General features: G+C 44.0%; 1 long non-coding RNA gene across 1 annotated transcript; it reads right to left on the minus strand.

Annotated features, from left to right (window-relative positions):
- Positions 1 to 16,358: 16,358 nt before the first annotated feature.
- Positions 16,359 to 23,511, minus strand: LOC308463913. The gene is made up of 2 exons (XR_013979817.1): positions 19,337 to 23,511; positions 16,359 to 16,604 (listed from the first exon to the last, which is right to left on the minus strand). It is a non-coding gene; the product is annotated as an uncharacterized lncRNA (long non-coding RNA).
- Positions 23,512 to 24,022: the final 511 nt, after the last annotated feature.

Genomic DNA, 24,022 nt, shown 5'->3' on the forward strand with positions numbered 1-24,022 from the left:
CTCCTTGTAGTAAATATCTTTATTTATTTCTTTTTAAATATCATTGTGTGTATATTATATGTTATACATTCTCTGCTTTGGGGGGATAAATCTAGTATGTCAAGGGAAAAGAAACTGTTCACTTTAAAGGGATTAGGCATTATGAATCCTTGTAGATCTGATATGGAAATGTATTCTGGCACCGTACAGAAGTGTGCACCTTGTTTGAATTTCTTTCTGGGTCAGTATATAGGGCTTGGAAGTCAGAATGGCGGCACCTTGACTTTTAACCCGTCTTGGTCTTGTGCAAAACCTCCCTTAGCACTGCAAATCACAAGAACATTTACTTGGAATTAAGCTCCATTGAAATCAAGGGGAATTACTTCCAAATAATTTAGTTTAAAACTGGACCCAATTCCCTGTTATTTAAACATGCACTTTAGATGGTGTTATCTGTGTTTGGGCTCCGCCTCTGAATGTTTCCTCCTGTGTTGTGCATGTGATCTTATCTTCACTGTTATGGGTACTTTACCAGAATCACCATCACGGTGGGGGGCCCACCCCACTTCCATTTTATTCCAGAAACTGAGCAGCCACATCCATATAAATGTTAGGTAATGACTGTACACTTATTGCTCTCCATTTAAGGCAAACATTTACATTGTGACAAAAGAAGCATTTGCACTAACTCAGATGTAGGAGGGTCTTAATGGCTTAGCTGTTAATGCTCTGTCTCCTTCCCAAAGCCTCATCACTTGAGGTAAAGGAAGGAAAACAGAAAAAAAGGAATGCATTTGTGGCATGGCATGTATGGCTTAAAACATCTTCTAGACATTGTTTTTAGGAATAGTAGTGGTAACTGAAAGGATAGTGGAGGAAAATACGTTCATTAGAAAACTGTAAGGAACTCAACAAAGCTTCTAAAGGATAGGTATTATCTTATAACCTATCTAGTGCTATAATCTTCACACACACACACACACACACACACACACACACACTACCACCGTTGATGGGTCCTCTTGGCATATACCGTATTTTTTGCTCTATAAGACTCACTTTTTCCCTCCTAAAAAGTAAGGGGAAATGTGTGTGCGTCTTATGGAGTGAATGCAGGCTGTGCAGCTATCCCAGAAGCCAGAACAGCAAGAGGGATTGCTGCTTTCACTGCGCAGTGATCCCTCTTGCTGTTCTGGCTTCTGAGATTCAGAATATTTTTTTCTTGTTTTCCTCCTCCAAAAACTAGGTGCGTCTTGTGGTCTGGTGCATCTTATAAAGCAAAAAAATACTGTGTATCAATGGCAGTAGTATTTGTTTTTGTTAGTGCTTTATTACTCAGTTCTCCCATCATTTGAGAAGCAGCAGAGGGTAAATTTGATGATGGTAGCTGATGTTTCTAGACAGAGGTCTACAGACCAGCTCAGCTCTCAAGGGCATTACTCTGGTTTATAGGTCTTAATCTTACTCTGGTTTATAGGTCAGATGGAGTCTGAAATGTACTTATTTCATGAGTCTGAAATGGGCTTACTTGGCTGGGATCAGCAGAACCATAGCAAAAAGCTTTTCCTTGAATGCTCCCTTTCAATATGGAGGCAAGAATGTTGCATGTCTGAATGCTGCTGTCATGGAGGGGGCAGGGTTCAAAATTCAGTCCTTTAGGAACATAGACAACAGACTTGTCAAGAGACTTCTAGGACAAACCCTTCTCCCTGACATGTTGGCATCTGTGGGCATAGCTCTTTCTCCCCCTCCCTGTCTCTTAAATGAAACATTTCCACCTCCACAGTGAAGGGGTACATCTATTCCAGAAAAATGAAGGATTCTGCTGATTGCATACACTGACCCATGTTGTTTGATTGCCACAGTAATCAGGACTATCAAGTCATCTTCTTAGGGTTTTGTCCTTGAACTCAAGAATGCATTTTTAAAATCAAAAAACCACTTGAAAACCATTCCTTCCTCCTCACTGGCAAGATTTATGTGCCTACTCAGTTTCTTCAGGAAGTATACTGTGTTAATATTCTGAAATACATTCCTATCTGGTTAAGGCATGCAAAGTTTTGGGGGGCAGGCAGTCCATGGGTGTAGCCACGATTTATGTTAGGGGGTACAGAACCAAGTTACCTGTGATGTGATTGGTCAGTTAAGCATTTTTATTTATTTGCTTGATTTGGAGGGCAGCTGCCTCCCCCTTGCCTACGCCCATGGGGCCGTCATAGTTCACTCCATGTTGTCTGACTGGCTGGTAGCTCTCCAAGGGCCTTTGGAGGAGTCTTTCCCCGTCCTTCTGCAATAGGCTGCTTTTTTGGCTGAAGTTGTGGTGGATCAAAGTTGGGACCGTCTGTATGCAGGGCGTTTTGATAATGCTCCTATTCCCCTGATCTTTACTTATGTATCAACCCTGGTAGACAGTCAAGTGAGTCCTCAGGTGCTCCCTATGTACATGGTGAATCAAAGTATGAGTAAACTTCAGCCAACTTTGCAACAAACTGGTGTAGGCTTCAAAATGAATGCAGGTTTCACTTTTAGAACAGAAACACACACACACTTTTATACATAAAACATACTGGCATTTGATATCATTATAGCAATTCCAATCTCTGCTCTTCAACTTTTTTTCTTGTAACACATGGCCTATTTCTCATTGCTTTTTTGAGGAAGAGTATCCAATATTACTTCTGTCAGAGTAGGCCCATTGAAGTTAATGTGCGTGACTAACTTAGGTTTAATAATTTCAGTGGGTCTACTCTGAGAAGGACTAGCATTGGATACAGCCCTAGCAATTTGGACGCACCTCTTTCTCCCAGTTAGGCTCCTAAGACGACAGGACAATGAAGAACAAAATATTGTTTTTATTTCATTTAGATTTGGCCAGTGGTAATACTTTTGAGGGAGAAAACTAGTTGACAGCTCTGGGCAGCCCAATTCCAAATAATTAAGCTACTCCTTCCATGTTTGTTGATCTGTGCTTGTGACTGCTGACATCATCACCACCATCATTATTATTACAATTATTATTACTACTGCTACTAATTTAATTTATATACCACCCTTTATCAAAAGATTCCAGGGTGGTATACAACATTAAAAAATACACTACAGAACATCTATGACAAAAACATAATAAAAACATAGTGAAAAGCATACTAACAGCCTAATATCATCATCATCATCGTAGTCCTCCCCACTCCCACACTTTGAGTAGAATCCATTTTGTCATACAGAGCTGTGCATTTCTGCAAAAAGGGGCTATCTTTAATTTGAAAGGAATTTCTCTTTATTATTATTTCTTATTATTGCTACAATTTATTACCTGCCCTTCACTTTAAGGTCCCAGGACAGGTTACAACAATTAATTATATTATTATTAAAACACAATATTTAGAAACATTTTAAAACAACATTACCAAAATAAGGTGAGTGCTAAAATATGCATCTGAAGCCAAGGTAAAGAGATGAGTCTTCAGCAATCACCAAAAGCTGTATAATGAAGTTTATAAAAACTTTATAAACTTAAATAAGGAACTTTCAACAACAAAAATTAGCAGTTCCATTTACAAGCAACTTTTCTCTTACCCACAAACCAAATCCTATATTTCTGCTGGCCTTGGGAGTCGATTTTTGACAAAATCTACTCTTGAGTAGAGAAATATCCCTGTCCTCAGAGTCAAAACACTTCCTCATTGTTTTTCATCAAAGACTCTGATTAGAATTTAACTTATATTCTAATCCTTTTGATCTGTGAGATCAATGTTTAGGCAATGTTTAGGTTTAGCTACACTAGGCCTGTATAACTGTGACTAAATGCCAGCCTGCAACCACATACTAGTTGACTGTCTTGAATCTTGAGGCTTGACAATCCTCTATTCTGCAGTCCTGGGCAAGCTGCAAAATTATGTGGTTTATACTGGATCCCTGATGGAATGCTTGTCATAGCTGGTATGGGCAGCATTCGTTAATATTGGTGAGTCACAAGTTGTGCTAGCCTGATTTATATCTGTTTGGGAGAAATTTAAACATTCTGTAGTCCCTCATTTGAAGAAAACTTTGATGCCCATGAAAGAAATGACTTGCCCCACACCAGCCATCCTCAGCCTGGTTCCTTCCGTATCAGCTCCAGCCAGCATGGAAAATGGTCAAGTTAGTCCAAAATACCTGGAGGGCAGCAGGTTGGGAAGGCTGCCTAAGATCACACTAGGCCTTAATATGACACTTGGAAAATTAATCCCACACCTGGCCCCTTAATAAGGAGTTGGACATGAATTAATTAATAACTTTAGAGGATTTTAATATATTTAACTGGAATGACCCTCCTCATTCTTTTTGCTTGCCCCTTACGAAAGGCTGACCTGGTGTTTTGGGGGTTTATTTAGCAAGTGGACAGATACTGATTTCCCTAATAGCCCACCTAAATAGTCCAATTGTTTGTGGTTATTAAACTCCTCACAAAATATTCTCTCTGTAATTATTGTTGTTTTAACAACTGGAGTTAGAATGCTCATTCAACCACCAGGCATTTAGCTAGTTTTTCTGTATTGATTCTGGGTAGTATTCAGTATGTTCTGTATCAAGTTGTTCGGCATCATTCTTGGATTTTGGTCCTCATTGTTGAAGCCCTTTCATTCTCTGAGAATGCCAGAAGGGAATAGGGCTGGGCAAATTGATATTGTTTCCTGGCAGAGATTAAGAAAGACAGGAATGGAATGTTCATTGCACTATCCCAAGAGAAGGGAGACAGGAGAGATCTGCCCAGTTTTTTTGGCCAAGGTTCCAAACAGCCCATGCATGGCTTTCGGTTGCCTCTTGGCTTCAGAGCATATCTATGAGTCTTCAGATCTTCAGTCTTCTTGGCTACATAGCCACATTGTGAACCTATTTCTTGTTTGCTCTTATTTCTAGGCCTTACCGTAGTTTTCTCTCTTTCTCGTTCCCTATTTTTTATTGTCTCCCACCAAATGAATAGTTTCCTTGAAGATAATTTGTCTAAAGAGTTGTGTGCTGCTTGCATTTATTTGTCCAGCCTGCATCTATCTTCGTTTCTAACCTCTCTAGATCCTTTTACATTAATCCTTTGTCCTCACTGCTGTTTGTAACACCTCCCAGTATAGCATCATCTGCAAATGTAATTACCGTGCTGTTTACCTGCCAGTCCAGATTGCTAATAAATAAAGCCAGTCCTTGCGCTTATCCCTTCTGGGCACCACCCTGTCACTGTGCAAATCCATGAGGCATTGCTCTTTGCCTCTGCTCCCCTGAGCGCTTTCTTGCGCCATGTGATGAGTCTTGCATTCAAGCCAATTTATATTAACTTTCCACATGAGATTTCATGAGGCATTGTGTCAAGTTGATATCCTAGAAATACTCACTGAAATTCAGCCTTTTATATTTTAGTGTTCATACTCTACTTTTCCCTCCAGGAGTTCAAACCAGCACCCATAGGTTTCCCCCCTCCCCATTTTATCCTCACAACCACCCTGTGCCTTGCAAAAGGTCACCTGGTGAGCTTCACTGTCTGAGTAGGGATTCAAACTCTAGTCTCCCAGGTCCCAGTCTAGCACTATAACAGCTACGCCATGCTGGTGTAATAAAAAAGGTACCGTAGATGGAAAAAACCCTGGAACAGAAAGTGCTTCACAAGAAGAACCTGTTTTACCTTTTCACAAGGACATTTTGTGAGAAGGGGGCTCCTGTATAATAGATGTTGCTGTGTATTGTTATTTTATATAGTGTGTGCAAACATACAAAGCGTTTTAAGGAATACCATACACCAGGGGTAGGCAACCTAGGCAACCAGATGTGGCCCAATTGCCTTCTCAATCCGGCCCGCAGATGGTTCAGGAATCAGCATGTTTTTACATGAGTAGAATGTGTGCTTTTATTTAAAATGCATCTCTGGGTTATTTGTGGGCCATAGGAATTCATTCATTCCCCCCCCCCCAAAAAAAAATATTGTCCAGCCCACCACATGGTCTGAGGGATGGTGGACTGGCCTACAGCTGAAAAAGTTTGCTGATCCCTGAACACTATCTGAATTTTGATAGTGAAGAGACAGGTGAGGAAGGGGAAGTTTGCCTCTCACAATTTTCACTGTCATTTTTCCAATCAAAATTATTTATGTATACGGTATCTGGATTTCCCTTTGTGTGTTGTTTTCAGTTTGCTCCTGGTTAAGTTGCCTCTATTTTGCTCGTTTATCTCAAGAACATGCAACTTGATCCACAACTGTATTGAACCAAACTGCATAGATATGAGTTGCTTTTGGGTCCACAGAAGTACTACATGGAACTGAAGCCATGTAGTCAAATTTAAATTTAAAGCACATGGAGATTTGTCAGCCCTTGCCCTTTCCCTATTCCTAATTTCCACAGAAAAGGAATCAAGGTTAGTTCTCTTTCTTCTTTTCCATTTGGATGCCTCCCCTCAACTTCTCTCCCCCCCCCCCATGGGATAAGCCGGCATCACCAGTTTCTCTTTGCCAATCCAAACCCATCAGATTTGTGCATCTCCACCTTTCCCCTCAGGTCGATTTCATCACCTTTATGCAACCTGCAAGTTCCTCCTTTCAGATCTTGATCTGTGGTCTGACCCAATACTGATACTGGCGATGGCACCTTGTGCCCCACCTTCCTGCAATTCCTGCTCCTTCCCTCTCCCTATTCCTGTCAGCCTTCAACCTCAGGTGCTCATTCTCTGCTGATCCTTTTGTGTAACACTTGTCCCTTAAGCTGAGTTAAGCTGTTGCTGGGAGTTCTCCCTGAATTATTTCTTCACTACCTCTAAGAGTTCTTTGCTAAAGATTTTATTTTCTTGTAACATCTGGATTTACTTTTGCACAATGTGATATTTCCAATTATGTCACTGTCCTCAAATTTGATGCCTGTCTTATTTGTGCTTGGCATCTATCTGTATACCACAGAAAGATGTCTAGCCAACATTCTTTTTCACCTGCCTGTGTGCTCCAATTATTACAGTCCAAGACCCCCTCCCCAGCTTCTTTTCAAAATACTTGCCCAAGAGCTCTACCTGCTATCTGTGAGTGTCACATTTTACACTGAGTTTCTCCAAATAAAAGACTCCAGCAGTCCACTCAGCAAACTACTGAAGGAACTGCTGCTGCTGCACAAATAGTGGGGAAAACACACTCTTGGTGATCTACTCCATGCCTTTGCAGTGGACCACCATAACAGCAGAAGCAGGGATCTGGAAATATACAATAAGCAGTCATACATGGTGGGTGACTAAGATTTCCAGATGTGGGGTTTCCCCCTACCCAGACCTGCATTTCCCCAGTTCACTGTGGTCCATAGTCCAGACCTTTCCCTCAGTCTTTCCGCCTTTAAACAACTCACCCACCCTGCAAAAAATAAAACCCAGAAGAAAATAAGCGAAGGGTTAATGGGACAAAAAGAATGAATGGTTTTAGAGGAGATTGGTTGAAGACATAAAAGTAGAAATACTAAGTGGGGGGGGGGAGAGAAGGAAGGAAATAACAAAATGGGGGTGAGGTGAATTTAAGCTTCATTTAAAAAACAACATACAAATTGTGCACTATCTTGCAAGGTCCAAGCATAGCTTGACTGGAAACTTCTCTGGTTAAGCAGCTGGGCCTGAAATGCTGCCTACATAGCCAGAAAAACTGGAGATGGTCACACACCCTTTCCAACAAGGATCCTTGTCAAGGAAGTTGGCCAAGCTCATCTATGGCGTTTGGCCTTCCTACTCTAGAAGGAGCTGTCTCTCTCCCCCCCCCCCGCAATCTTTTTGTGCTCCCCCAGCGCCTCTCTCGCCACCTTTTTCTTTCCCCAGGAGAAGGCTGCGGCGCGAGGCCACCCGGCTCAGGCGGCAGAGCCTCTGTCTGCTCGGACGGTGTCGGCTTCGAACCCGACTTCCCCAGCGAGGGCTGCCCTGGAGAGCAGATGCCAGTCAGGGTCCGCAAATTCTGAGCCGAATGGGCGTTTCTCTGCTGCGGCTGCCCAGCCCGCCGAGCCCTTTCTCCCGACCGTCCAGGGGCCACCGAGCGGCCGCCTCGCCTCGCCTTCCACTTCGCGGCCTCCGCTCGTTTCCAGCCTGGTCTTGGTGGGCTCCGCGGGGGAAGCACTCCAGTGGCTGCAAGGATCTCATAGCTGCAAGGAGCGCACCGCGGCGGCTGCTCCGAAACCCTTTGGTGCCCCTCCATCAGGAAATCTTTCTAAACAAACATTTGGGGGAAGAGGTGCTTTACAGAACGCAGAAGGTTCCTCCTTCCCCGCGCCAAGCCAAGACCAGTCGTGCTTGCAACCTGCCAGAACCCCTCCGAGTCCCCAACTCCCTCGCTCCTGCTCGGCTCGCCCCACCATCTTTTGCTCCGGGTGTCCTGGGAGACCTCCAGCACCTTGGCGGGTCCTGCTTCCTGAAAAGCAGACCAGCTTCTTTCTTCTATTCCCATCCCGCCCTTCCTCTCAAAGGAGCCAGAGATGTGCGCGCACGTGGCGCGCGGCGGGACTTTTCCTCTCCAAGAAGCGCGCAAGGGGGGCAGCCCGCGTTCACTGGGGGTGATTGCCAGGTAAACGCGCAATGCCTTGCTGGCGGCTCAATCCTATGTATGTAGATCCGGGGGCCATTCGGCGGGATGTACAGCGCATGCTGACGTCTGGGAAGGAGTCCTTCTGGAGTTCCGGGCGCAGGAGGGAGTTGGGGCATCGCCCCGCACCGCGGGTGTGATACTGTGGTCCTCCTTTGGCTCCAGCCCTAAAGACGTGGCTGGCGCAAACGTTGGTTGGCTCAGTGGGACTTACTCCCAGGTAAGCGCAGCAGCGCTGCCAGGCCAGGGCCTGGCGACAGACGCTCTCTGAACGTCTCTTACATGAAGTACTGCAGTACACTGGACAGTATGAGGAGCCCGTAAGACCCTGGAGTGTAACTTGGCCCAGGCGCCCCCCGAATGCCCGCCGGCGCAGAGGATTGCAGCGCCGCCAGATGGAGAGCAAAGCTTCCCGGCCGGGCACCTCAGAGACTAAGGGCAAGCAGGCCGCCCGCCGGAGGGCGGATCTGACCACGGCCGGGGCTCGAGAAATGCGTTGCCAAAGCGCGCACTGCTCGCTTTCTCGAACTTTTCCTTGGCCGGGTCTTTGCGCTGCGCGCAGGTGGCCGTCGACGTTCTTTGCGGCAGAGAAGCAGAGCTGCCTGCGCGCTTCCCTGGCGCCAGCCCCGCAACCAAGGATCGGCCGCAGCGCCGGTCCAGCGAGGGGAGCTGCCCGCCCGCCCGCGGACCGCCGCCCGCCTTGCCCCGCTGCCCTTCGGATGGGTCGGGCTTGTGCGGGAGAAACTTCAGGCTGCCCTTGTGGAGGGAGCTGGCCTTGGAAACAGCTCGTCTCAAGGCAGGCTTTCATCATCTGCAAACGAGGTCGAGGGTGCCTCTGAACATGTGCGGAATGCCTGCTTTGCGTAAGGGCAGCAGGTTCTCTCGCACCCCCCGCATCTGGGAGGAGGGAGCAGAGATTTCTGGGCAGAGGCCGGTTGGCTTCCAGACCCTCCCCAAGGCGGAGTGGCCTTTGTAATGCGAAAGAAAGAAACGAACGAACAGCTGGATGACCCTGCCATCTTCGGCATTCATCTCGCCCCATCCCTCATATTTGTTTCTTTTCTGGATATAACTTCAAACAACTCGTCAACCTTTCTTGGCTTCTGCAAATGCGGAGGACCCCTTCGGATCCTTCTGCGGCCAAAAGGCGCGCTTGCAGCTGCAGGTCCTTCCGCTCTCCCAAGCAGTCGAGGGCGAAAATATTCTCCGTAGGAATAAAGCCAATCGTGCGCAGAAGGAAAGGCTTTCCAAAAGACGCGCCACGAAACAGGCTCAGCCTTGCAAAGCCTTAATGCTTGCGCGGTGGTTTTCGGTTGGGAGCAGCCCGGTGTTGCAAGGCGCGCGCACGCGTGGGAAAAGATGGATGTCAGAGCACAGCCAATTTGCAGCCAGCGTCTGCTTTGCGGAGCTTACCTTTTTAAATTGACACAAACTTTTAAAAGAGTGCAGATTGCTTGCTTTGCAAGTGGTGGTGCAGAAAAAGTAGAACAGATTCTTGCTGGAAGTTTTTGGCTGCGTTAGAGCGAAACTTACGGCTTGTGCACGCTTTATCGATTTTTCAGCATTTATTTGGGAATAAATGCTTTGCCTCTTGGCAATATGCTGTTAAAGAGAAGCTCTCTTATGGCACAATCCCATGGATGTTTGCCTGGAAATAAATCCTACGGTGCTCAGTATGAGCTATTTCCTAGTGAGCGTGTTCAGGAATGGAGCCTTAAGCTCCATTGATTTCAACGGAAAAGGTCAACCTGGGTTTTAACCTCTCTTGTTCAAATCAATTGGACTTAAAGGTACCTTTTTATCCTAGGTTAGTTGCCACCTTCCTTCTGTTTTAACATGACCATGATTCTGGGCTCACTACTTTGCCATTCTCTCACTTCATTTACTCCAGAGCAGACCAGAAACCTGAGCAAAATCTAGCCTCACGGCCTGCTTGCTTCTCACTGTTCAAAATAGACCACCCTCCCCACGAAAAAGGTGGTGTGTGTGGTTGCAGAACTTGGCAGCAGCCGGACGTCTCCCTTTCATTTAGAGCAGGTATCCCCAAGCTGGTCCATGGTACACCAGTGGTCCACAAGCTTCATTCAGGTGGCCCATGGCACATTTGTGGTTGAAGACAAGAGATGGCACACTCATCACATTAAATATCCATACTCATTTTTATTGCATTTTTATTGCTTCTTTTATTTCTTATATTGTATTGTATTGCATTACAATTTGAATGCAATGGAAGAAATAAAAATACAATTAAAACTCATATAGCATCTAGCACAGCACATTGCAGTTGCTACAACAGGCAGAAACATTATTAAGTAGCCCACCAAGATCTTCAGCAAGGTTCAAATGGTCCATGGCGGAGGGAGTTTGGAAACCATTGTTTTAGTGACAGCACCACAACAAAGAGTTTAGGGGCACCTTAATTAGCAACACATTTATTATAGCAATTGTGATTTAGACTAACTACTGTGTCTGGAAGCCGGGTTTTTGTCCACTATAGAGCTTCTACCACATATATAAATTAGATTTAAGATTCCCCAAGAAACTTGGGGGGGAGGGTTGTTTGCATTGCAACAATGGACACCTCTGTGGTGTCCATTCCTTGTTGTCTTCATTCCTTGCTGAAATGCCCCCCTTACCCTGCCGGTTGCAAGACTGGGCATTTTAATTTATTTTATTTCGCAAAAATTATACAATGCTTGATTGTAAATTGAATCCCCATGTCACTTACAAAAAACTAAAACAAAATTAAAATAATAAGTTAAGCTAAAAACAGATTAAACTTATACATGTCTGAACAAAAAAAATTGTTTCTAGCAGGCTTTGAAAACAATAAAGTGGAGATACCTGCCTTATGTCAATAGACATGGAGTTCCAAAGTATGGGTGCCAGCACAGTAAAAGTTTGATTTCTTATAAGTACAGAACAAATGGCACTATCTCATTGCCAGTTGCACAGATCAAAGCGGTTCACTGGACATGTCCGAGGCCGTCCCTCAGAGTCTCAAAGTAACTTATTCTGGAAAATTCCCATGGACTTTATTGGAATGACTAAGTGTTTTAAGGATCACAACTGTACCTCTACCTAGAGGAGGAGATCTGTAAAGTGTCCCATGTTTACTTGGCAATAAGTCTCAATTAGTTAATTTAGACTTACTCTCTAGTAACTTTGCTTTCTTCCTAATTTTTAGCACTAGTTCCCAACTTCAGCTTGCCAGCCCATAATATGCACAGTGCATTCAAGTAAGAATCATTCCCCCCGCCCCGTCCCAAAATACTATTAAAGAAGGTGGGAAGCAATTAAATGATCTCAAAATATTTTAAACTCCTTTTGAGTTTGTTTGGGAGTAAGATGTCTAGCGATTTTGTTTTTTGTGTTATTAAATTTCAGTATCACAGTTGGCTTTTCTAAGCTACGAAGGAATGCAAAGTGCCTGCCATGTTCCCTCCCCCTAGATGTTAAGAACAATTTTTCTGAATTCTGACATTCAGGGAAAATTGCACTAGATTTGAAAAGCAGACTATTCCCAGGAGAAAGGCAGGTAAAGATGATTTTTTACTTATATGAGAGGAGATGTGGCAGTAGCAGTTTTTTTTATTTCTTTACTCAATGAATTCTTCCATTTTGTGTAATTTCTGGGAATAAGAAGTTCTATCAGTAATAGGTTTTACTCGTTAATGACAGTTAATGTACACAGTTAAACACAGGCTATCATATCTAAAAGCTCTGGCAAGACACTCTGCTACATTTCTGTCTTCTTTTAAGTCTGGGCGTTTATTTTTCTGGGTTTACTAAAGAGAAAGCCTTGTGACCCATGTCTTAAGGATAAATTGCTAGCCTCACTGATTACATTTCTCAAAGACATGGTGTAATATATTATTATGTATTACACACACATACATATTTTCACAAGCAAAACTGGTGGGACCTTGCCCCCCATGTATCTTAAAACATGCAACTGATACTTAAATGCCATATCACTTCACCACTTTACTTAAGGGACATAGGTGTCAACTTGATCCCTTTGAGCTGCAGAACTTGCACTCCTAGGAGTGCTGTGCAATGTCCATTCTGTTTGTCAGGAGCCATGCTTGCAGTGTGGCAGCACTAACTCCCTGCTGCTGACAATAGGCTAGTGCCGTCATTGTATTCTGTTAAGTGCCTTTTGAAAGCATTTCTGTTTCAACAGGACTATTCAGACACATGACTAGTTACATGTTTGATTCTGTTTTATTGTTTTAACAATTTTTAAATTATTTGCTTATGTCTTCATTTTTAATTGTGTTTTTGTTACAGATGTGTTTGCAACCCTAGGCTCCCTTGGGAGGAAGGGTGGGATATAATTTGGATACATAAATAATAAAATAAATTAGCATGCTTGACTTGTGACCATTAGTCATCAGTGCACTTAAAATGTTGCCCGATTCCTTATACCCCTGCCTGGCCTTTGCAATCTGCCACTGAAGCCCATCTGATGGTGCTTGGCAGTGTCAATTGAACCTTAACACAAAATTATGCTTTAAGTGTGGGGCCATCGGGATTATGGAACTCTTTAGCTAGAGAAATCAAGTCGGCATCTGTAATGAGCTTCAGGTGTCAACTTAAAACTTGGTTATTTCAGCAAGCATTTATAAAATGATTTCTTGTTTTTATAACCTTCAGATACCCATTTTTCTTTTTCTTTATTCTTTTTAATGTGTTCTGATTTTATTAGTCATATTGTTTTGTTTTTAATTGTGATTCCGTCTGCCTCACAAATATATTCTCTGGAATAGAAATGGACAAGTTATAATAATCTCAACAATGAGAAACAAATCTGAAGCTTTCAATGCAGCAATCAATGTAGAAATGGAAACCTAAAACCATTTGTAACATTTGCAAGAGAAATAAATGCTAGTTAATAATGAAATCAGGTTGGCCTATCCACCATTGGATGAGTCCTCATAACATCTTGCCACATTTTGTGTAACCAGCTTACCTAACTGAATATGTTATAGCTGTCAACTTTTCCCTTTTCTTGCGAGGAATCCTATTTGGAATAAGGGAATTTCCCTTAAAAAAAAGGGACATGTTGACAGCTATGCAGTAGGGCACTAGTTAGATGACATTTGAAGAACAGCTGTATATGTGTGAAGAAAACAAGATTAAAGTGGTAGTATACTGTATGGCTTTGAAATATTTCAAAGAATAATCATTTCAAAAGGAAGAACAACTTTGTTTTGCTCTTTACTTGAGGCATATAGAGTTGGCATAAGTCAGATCCACCCTGGATGTAGAACCACCATGATCAGCCTTGCTAGAGGGATGGTTACCATAGGAGGAGGATTTCCTAAGGAGATGTCCACTACTCAGAGTTTAGGAGTCTCCTGGGAAAAGTTCTAATTCCTTGGAGAAGGAACTCAACAAAGTGTGTCGCTTTTCCTTGGTGACAACAGTCGACTCCAGCTGACTAACTGGCCTTTTGGCTATTGGCAATATTACTTTGCAAGAAGTTTGAACGTGTTTTTCCTTCATTTAGGATTGTGCATGACAAAGGCTGTGAATTATTGTTTCAAGGAGATGCACTGCAATTTTGTAGAGTTCAGTTTGTCGTTCAGTAAACAGCCTTCCTTTGTTATAGTGGATGTGTTACAGACTCAAGGCCTCAGCAGTGGGAGATATTATTTGCCCTTTCTATGAATAGTCACATTTAAAAAAAAAAAAAAAATAAAGCCTCTCACTCTTTTTCTTAGGGAAACATTTTTTTAATGCAGGCACTGATAACCAGTTGCTCAGAAGAAGAAGAAGAAGAGTTTGGATTTGATATCCCGCCTTTCACTCCCTTTAAGGAGTCTCAAAGCGGCTAACATTCTCCTTTCCCTTCCTCCCCCACAACAAACACTCTGTGAGGTGAGTGGGGCTGAGAGACTTCAGAGAAGTGTGACTGGCCCAAGGTCACCCAGCAGCTGCATGTGGAGGAGCGGAGACGCGAACCCGGTTCCCCAGATTACGTGACTACCGCTCTTAACCACTACACCACACTGGCTCTGTATTAAGTGAACCTGTATGCAGCTTCCACTGTTCTGGCCAGTGAGTGTAAAGCAACAAGGATGACTGACAAGCACATGGCCACTTGGCATTAATTTCAAAAAAATATAAACATGATTTAACAAATTAAGGGTGCAAACCTATGATCCCTGGAAGGGCATCCCAGGGAGCAGGAGACAGATGGGCTCTACCTCTTTGGCATCAGAAACAGAGCTAGGATGTTGGAGAGGGAGATCCACTCCAACTCTGCTGGCTCCTCCAAAGTCATGGTTCAGCCTTTGGTAGGAGGCAGCTTGGATCCCAAGGATCAGAAGCACCCCCCACCCAGGTCCAACAAGCCCAGACTGGGGGGAAGTGGATACACAATCCTGGGTGAGTCTAAATTCCTCTCTTTCCCCTGCATAAAAACAAAACAAAACCCAGAGTAATGTAAGAGTGTTCCTCTGCCTTTACTTCAAATATTCCATCCTGCCAGCTTGAGCCAGGCTTAATATAGGATAAGACAGTAGAACAGCCTTTGTTCTCATCTCCCACTTTCACCACTTTAGGATTACAGTCCCCAAAGCTTTTAACAGATCAGGGTATTGGGAATTAGTTTTTTGCTGTTTCCCACTAATGATCACCACCACCACCACAATACCCTTGTAACTATCCAGATATTAAACATCCTCATTTAAGGTCCAATGTGTACAATGAACCAAGATGCATCCTTCTCTGCTATGGCTCCTTGTCTGTGGGATGCTATCTCCAGGTAGGCTTAAGTGGCACCAACTTTGTTTACTTTTCAACACCAGGTGGAAGATTTTTTTGTTCTACAAGACTTCTTAGTGTTTTTTACTTGTCAGTTTTATCAGGTTCTATTTTTTAATCTCCCACTCCTTCCATTGTTGTAATACCAAACTTTTGGCTGCCAAGAAGGCATACAAAGTCCACTTATGTTGCTCCTCCATGAAGGCCCACAGTGCTGGAATATATTGAGTATATGTAGCCTGAGCATCCAAGAATTTTATGTATTTTTCCAAGATCAAAGTGATACAGACAATGACTTCTGTCCAGAACAGTGCCACTATAGGGCATGACCAGACCATATGCTTCAGTGCCTCCCCTGGTGTGCCACAGTGACACGCCTGAGAAGTGATGAGGCATGCCTGAAAGACACATCTTTGCTGAATCAGGTATAATCAGAGAGCTATAGACTCTATGGCCTTTTAAACTATGTTGTATACAGGAGGCGCTATTGTTTTTGTTTGTTCTTATGTTGTGTAGTTTTGTGTTTTTATATTGTAAACTACCCTGCAATCTTCAGATGAAGGATGGTATAGAAATTTAATAAATAAATAAACAACAATAAAAACATATACAGTGGTACCTCGGGTTACATATGCTTCAGGTTACATACGCTTCAGGTTACATACGCTTCAGGTTACATACGCTTCAGGTTACAGACTCCACTAACCCAGAAATAGTGCTTCAGGTTAAGAACCTTGCTTCAGGATGAGAACAGAAATCGTGCTCCAGCAGTGCGGCGGCAGCAGGAGGCCCCATTAGCTAAAGTGGTGCTTCAGGTTAAGAACAGTTTCAGGTTAAGAACAGACCTCCGGAACAAATTAAGTACTTAACCCGCGGTACCACTGTAAAAACCCTATAGAGGTGGAAACAGTTTACCATTGTTCCAAGTGCACAGGACAGTCTAGCGGCCTGCTCCCATCCTCCCTTGGGCCACTCATGCCAAATTTCCCGTTACTGGGTTGGGAGAAGCTTGACTGAAAGGAAGATTTAGTACTCTGCCACCAGATTAATTGTGAAATAATTTAAACGTCTTAGATAAATATGGCTTCAAGCAAAGCTGCATATCTATGAATCTTCTGCGCTATTTGGCTGAAAGGTTCATGTGTTTAGCTTTTCAGAACTGGAAGCTTTTCATCTTCAAGGCGGAACCTTTCACATTCCCCTCTCACTTAGGAGATCATGTGTGAATGAATGGCCGTGTAACCTGTATTCTTAAGGGACTGGATTCTGACAGTTCTTGCACCTCTTAAGCCTTTTAAAAAAGAAAAAGTAACAGAAAATAAAAAGAGCCAGTGTTCCCCCCCTGCCCTTTTAAATTGGTTGCAATGAGCTTAGTAATTAACTTTAATTATCTCCTATTATCTTGCGATGCCAGTGAGATGCCAAGCAGCAATTGTCAGTGGATGCTGGATTGGACTGTTGCAAAATCTTTGGGAGGCTCCCAGATTCTTTCCATCCCGAGCCAGGGGCGCAGACTGCAGGAGCCCTGAGCAGGGTGTAAGTTAGGTTACAAAGGATGCCATTAAAGACCAGCTCATACACAGGCAAGGGAGAAGCTCCTTCGCTGGCTTATCAGGCATATATGTTAGTAGCAGCAGCAGCAAGACTTTAAAAATGCATGCACAAGACCTTCAGAGATGTATAATCCTAGATTTTAAGTATAATATTTGTTGACAGCCTTTTGCAAGTTCCAAAAGTGGATTAAAAAACATTTATCAATGGTTGTTACCCATTCTATGTTCAATCTTAGTCACTGTGTTTTATGTTTTTATTCTGCTCTGAAGGATTTTGCTGCTTTTAGTGCCCTCTTGAATCTTTTTCTTTTAAAAGCAGATTCTACTTATTACATTTTGAAATTGTGTAAGCCACCCAGGCAATTTGATTGGAGGATGGGGTATAAATCCCTTTATGGTGCAATCCTATACATGTTTACTCTGAATATGTTGTTGTTGTTGTTCATTGAATTTATATACTGCCCTAGACCCGGAGGTCTCTTCAGCGGAGCTTCCTCACAGATAAGTCTGCATAGGATTGCAGGCTCATTCATGCATCAAATGGTTGCAGTTCAGTTCATTTAGGAACTGTTTACATGTGGGGGGGAGAGAGAGCTGACCAAAAAAAATCACATCTGGCGACCAATGTGCCCCTTTCATTTTAGATAGTACATGGCTAAAGGTAAAAGGACCCCTGACCATTAGGTCCAGTCGTGGCCAACTCTGGAGTTGCGGCGCTCATCTCACTTTATTGGCCAAGGGAGCCGGCATACAGCTTCCGGGTCATGTGGCCAGCATGACTAAGCCGCTTCTGGCGAACCAGAGCAGCGCATGTAAATGCTGTTTACCTTCCCGCCGGAGCGGTACCTATTTATCTACTTGCACTTTGACATGCTTTCGAACTGCTAGGTTGGCAGGAGCAGGGACCGAGCAACGGGAGCTCACCCCGTCGCGGGGATTCGAACCGCCGACCTTCTGATCGGCAAGTCCTAGGCTCTGTGGTTTAACCCACAGCGCCACCCACATCCCAGTACATGGGTAGATGAGTCTAAAAAGCCCGGGACACAAATTTTCACAGCCCTCTAGCAGCTGTTGGGGCTCATTTACCAGAAGTAATGTATTTAGCTGTATACTTGATTCTGAACAATTTAAGTGTATACTCGATTCTGACCAATTTCAGCCTCCTAGAATAAAATATATATCAGGATTAACCCCCCCCCAAAAAAATATATATAATGCAACCATAGAATCATAGAATTGTAGAGTTGGAAGGGACCCCCAAGGGTCATCTAGTCTACCCCACTGCAAATATTACAATAAAACCTTCAAACACGAGAGAAAAGAAAATGCTTCCATTTCAGAGAGAGAAACACCCTCCCACTGTATATAGGTCTCATGATTCACACTGTCACTAAAGAGAAAAAAATGTAGATAAACTGTCTCATCTGGACCTGAGTGTTATGTATAATCAAATGCAAAAAGTATCAGCTACAGGAACAAATGTACTGTGTAAACAAAACAAGGAAAACTGTATGTGTCTGCCCAAATGGTGTCCTAATAATAATACAGTAATAATAATATACCCCGCCCTTCTGACGGGGTTGCCGCAGCCACTCTGGGTGGCTTCCAACACATACGGTATAAAAACATTAAAAAACTTCCCGATACAGTACTGGGCTGCCTTTAGATGTCTTCTAAAAGTTGTATAGTTCTTTATCCCTGTAAAATCTGATGGAAGGCTGTTCCACAGGGAGTGTGCCACTACAGAGAAGGCCCTCTGCCTGGTTGCCTGTAGCGTCACTTCTCACAGTCAGGGAACCACCAGAGGGCCACCGGAGGTGGACCTCATTGTCTGGGGTGGATGGTGGTGGTGGAGATGCTCCTTCATGTATGCAGGGCTGAGGTCATTTAGCATTATAAAGTACCAACACGTTGAATTGTGCTTGGGAACATACTGGCAGTCAGTGTGGAGCCCTTAGGCCTGGTGTTATATGGTCCTGGTAGCTGCTGCATTCTGGATTAGTCGTAGTTTCTTAGCCACCTTCAAAGGTAGCTCCACATAGAGCGTGTTGCCGTAGTCCAAGCGGGAGATAACCAGGGCATGTACCACTCTGGCAAGACAATGCTCAGGCAGGTAGGGTCTCAGCTGGCATCCAGATGGAGCTGGTAGACAGCTGTCCTGGACACAGAATTAACCTGGTCCTTCAGTGGCACAGTTACTCCATTCAGGACCAGGATTAAAATGAACCATGGAAGTGGGGGAAGGGAAGTTGATGTTAAATGTGTTGTTTGTGCTCCGGTGAATGTGAATGTGGAAAACCTGTAAAAGTGACAATTGTGTGTGCGTAGGACAGCAGTAGTGTGGAGAAGCATTGTGGAACAAATTAAAACAGAATAAATCCATGACTAATACACTATTATTGAGTCAAGAACTTGTTGCAGAATACACCCGCAATAAAACACCAGTCTGAAGGAGCCCTTCCTCACCCACCTTGCCCATTGTATCCTCACAACAACCCATAGGTAGGTTAGGCCAAGATGAAGCAGTGAAATTCCTGCTCAGACATGAACCTGGATCTCTCCAGCCTCAGTCTGGCACACAAACCATTATGACACGCTGACTCTCATTTGCATTCTGTGTCATCTTTTGAGAGGTGAGGCAGGGTCTGGATTTTGCAAGGTGTATTTTCACAATCCCTGGCGGCAAAACTGGGACCTGGCTTTCAGGCTCTAGCATATATTACACATCATTCATCATTATTGCCTTAAGTCATTTCCCATCGAGCAGCTGCTTTCAAATCAGTCTCCATCAATAATGCCCAAACTGTATGCCAGGGCATACCTAAGTATTCTGCAAGGGAACAACTTGTGCCCTCCAAGAAATAAATAATGTAAATATGATAAAGAACTTTTTTTTTTAAATACACCAAACTGCCCCAAAGTAAAGTGCTGGGATGAATGAAAAGCAGAGGAACGCAAAAGCCATAGGGCTGTTTGCCTTGATTTAAAGCCAGTTCATGGACTGAGAATTGGCTCATGTTAGAGATGTAACTACCTGTATTTTGCATAAGAGTGATGCTTGGATAGGAGAAAGAACAAAGAGTCTTGTGGGGACATATTACTGATTAATAGATTCATTGTAAAACAAGCTTTTGTGAACTATAGTGAGGTCTCATGACTTACAAACCTGTTGATCAGTGTGGAGGAACCTGAGGCCTGGGGGCCAAATGTCACCAGCGCCAAACCTCACTGTCTGGTCCTTCAAACTTTCCCTAGGCCACCCCTTTCACTGCCTGTGCTATGCCCTCTCCCCAGGGGTTTTTGTTTGGCGGGAATGTATTGCTTGGGTAGAAGACAGAGGTGTGTGTGTGTCTGTCCATTCGTGTGAGAAACTGGCTTACTGTACAATGGTAAAATCTACATTTGATCCTCCACCCACTTCTGCCTCTTCCTCTGCTGGCATGCAACCCTTGTAAGGTTACTCAGGAACGTGGCCTCTGGCCTGAAAAAAATTACCCATCTCTCTGCTGTTGATTAAGCCTATGGCTAAGATTAGTTGAGACAGAAAATCTTAGGGTATCAGTTGAGAGAAAGAGGGGAAAGAAAGGAAAACCCAACCTAAAGCCAGACAAAGAAAGGAAGCTGGTTTGCTCAAGCCAGTGGCATGGGGCGGGGAGAGTGATGGTTGTTCCGGGTGCAAAATTGTTAGGGGCACAAAATTTCCATACCCAATGCTGCCTCACTACAGCTGTATGCTTCCGCCACTAGGCTCCATTGAAAATGGCTTCTTTGTTTGAACCAGAAGTGACCTCTCCAGACAACGGAACAATTCCTTTCTTATTTCTGTGGCTGCAATCTCCAGGGTGACATGTACACCGTTAGGCAGTTGAATGTGCATGCATATTCTGTCTGTTTCCATCCTTCCCCCCCCCCCCGGTCCCACACAGCCCTGGGCCCTGGTAACCCACGCTATGACACTGGCTCAAGCCCCTAACAGGTAATAACGCAGTATCCTGGAGTAGGGAAATTAGGGTTCAGAAGGGGCCTCTCATGATCTCAAGGAGGATGTTTCAGGAGAAAGAAAACAATGTCTTCCCACTTCTGCCCCACAACCCAGGCCATCTAGCTATAAAAATGCTCAGGCTCCATGCAAGAAACCCCTCATCACTATAGAATTTATGGGAGAGGGGGTAAGAGGGTCAAAGGGTGTAATTTTCCTTATCTGGAATCCCCCTTCCTTGTGAGTCTTCAGCATGATTTTAAGGCTACTTTTCCAGCGTGGTGGTTGCCCTAAACAGGAGCATTCTTTCTGGGTTGCACTAGTGCTTTTTAGGCATTAATGTCTGCACAGTTCGGATATTGTGGAGAAACAGCAGAGCCACCAAACTGCCACTATTCTGCAGGATCTGAAAACAAGATCAGTGAAGTTAAGGAACATTAAGATACATTGAAATATATATTTTTTGGTGGAGCTAGCTCTGGGGCCTCCATTGTTGGTGCCTTCTGTGTCACTGATGGACTCCTGGGTCATGACAGTTTTAATTGTATTTGTTCAAACATTCATTATCCTAGCTCCTAGAGCACCTTATGAAATGAAACATTAAAAATGCAGTCTGAGTGCACATCATATGTTGTGTTTTGCAGGTGAAAAAGTACTTTATTTTATAAGTCCTGAATTACTACAAATGTTTGGGTGACCCTGAATAGACAGAACATTAAAAGTACAAGACATGGACAAACATCTTTTTTCACACTGTTCATAATTTTGTAAACTCATATTAGGAATCATAAGAAGCTGCTGTGTACTGAGTCAGACACTACTGGTCCATTTATTATCTGCACCAGCTGAGCTGGCAGCAGCTCTCTAGAATTTCAGACTGGTGTCTCTCCCAGCCCTGCCAGAAAGCCAGTGTTGTATAGTGGAGGGAATGAGACCTGGGAGATGAAGGTTCAAATTCTGACTCAGCCATGAAGTTTGCCAGGTGGCCAAGGGCCAGTCACTGCCTCTCAGTGGGTTATGGGAATTAAATGAAGAGAGGGAGAACCAAATATGCCACTTTGAGCCCCTTGGGGAAAAGATGGAATATAAATGCAATAAAGAAATAAGTATCCGGAGATGCCATGGATTTAACCTGGGACCTTCTGCATGCAAAGCAGCGACTACCCCTCCCTTTGATACGCTGTATTGTGTCTCTTGTTGGGCTTATCCACAAGACCTTTTGCCCCACTCTTTCCAGGCACAGGTCCATGCTTTAAAGTTCTGTGTTTTAGCATTTCATTTTTTCTGCTCTTTAGTGCTCAACTGGAGCAAAGGTTCTCTCCCCCCACCTCCATGCCAGAAGCTCCTCATGCCTTTCCTCTTGCGCCCAAAAACTGTCCATTTCCAGTCCCATGATAGTCTTGGGATTGGGATGCATAGAACTTGGTGGCCTCAACAAGATGACTCTGAATCTTGTGTGCCTGAGGCTGAGGTGAGTAGCAGAGGCAGGAGTGGGGGAACAGGGCATACAGGAAACCACAGGCCAGTGCTAGCTGAAATGGAGCAAATTGCCCCCGACAGCCCTCTCCCTTGTGAGCAGCTGGATGGCAGAGCAAAGGAGGTCGTGCTGATCTGCTGGATGAGTAAGAGAAGGACACCAGGTCCAGGATGGTGGGAGTGCACATTTAATTCCCCACACCCAGAAGGCCCTACACTGACTGTGGTGGGGTAAGTGTGATGCAATGCTTTGGATGTAGTGCTATCAGCCCTCACATGCTCTCACTCCTCAATTTTCATTGTCTTTGAGATCCTTAAAATGTCATAAAAGTGGAGGAGGGGAGAAAGTATGAGAGGGAGAGAGCAGGAGTGATGCTGTGCTAAAACCTGGCTTCTCTGCACAGAAATGCTGTGACTAATGCTCCCAGTTGGCCAAAAAAGGCAGTGTAATCAAAACACTTTTTTTTAGTCCTTAAAGTTAGTCATTCTGCAAGCAGGAATCTAAACAGGCAGAGATGTAGGAAAAATCGAACTGCCTGAGCACTGCATTGTGCAACAGGCCGGGCACTTAGCTAGGAATGCTTCAGCTGTCTCCGGAATGTTTGTAGCATTTAATTTGGGAAAGGAGCAGTATCCGGGGAGTGATGGCCAAAGGGCAAGTAGGGTGGCGAAAATGGTGAGTCTGACCTGGAGCTTTTCATTGGTGTTTGGAAAGGAAAGAACACTATCCTGTTGGCCCAACAAGATTATTCTTCCACCAGAACACCTGCTTGCATCAAAAAATAAGATGAAAAGTGTGGTCATGACTGGGCCAGGGAATCTATGGCAAGAGCAGATTGGTTAAACTAACATCTTAATTCAGCCACATCTTACTGCCACCACAAGTGTGCCAAAAGCAGGGTTTTCCTTCTGTTTTTTTATATGCTTTATTGGTTTTAAAAACTGTGTAACATAAGTAATCAACAGAAAATAAAAATAAACAAACATTCATTCCATAGTTGGTGCTTGTTGTATGTAACATTTTGTAGCAGGCTGGTGGAGGTGGGCTGAATCTGATGAGAGAAAGGGCTGCAGCTCAGGGGCAGAACATCCGCTTTGCATGTGGAAGGCCCCCAGTTCAACCCCCAGCATCCCCTGCTAGGATGAAACTCTGCAGAGCTGCTTCAATCAGTGTAGGCAATACTGAGCAAAATGGACCGTTGGCCTGACCCAGTATAAGACACCTTCCTATGTTATGGGCTAGGTATATGGTGAAGTAACCATGTGACCCCTTCACCTATGAGTCACATCTACCCCTTTCATTTAAAGCATGTGGCTTCCCACAAAGAATCCTGGGAACTGTAGTTTAGCCCTTGCAGAGCTACAATTCCCAGCACTCTGAACAAACTACAGTTCCCATTACAATGGTACCTCGGGTTACATACGCTTCAGGTTACAGACACTTCCGGTTACAGACTCCGCTAACCCAGAAATATTACCTCGAGTTAAGAACTTTGCTTCAGGATGAGAACAGAAATCGTACTCTGGCAGCGTGATGGCAGCGGGAGGCCCCATTAGCTAAAGTGGTGCTTCAGGTTAAGAACAGTTTCAGGTTAAGAACGGACCTCTGGAACAAATTAAGTTTTTAACCCAAGATACCACTGTATTCTTTGGCGAAACCTGTGCACTTTAAATGTATGGTGTGGATATGAACTATGTGCC

This window comes from Podarcis pityusensis (genome assembly GCF_964106645.2).
Source record: "Podarcis pityusensis genome assembly, chromosome: 15".
Classification (NCBI taxonomy): Eukaryota; Metazoa; Chordata; class Lepidosauria; order Squamata; family Lacertidae; genus Podarcis; species Podarcis pityusensis.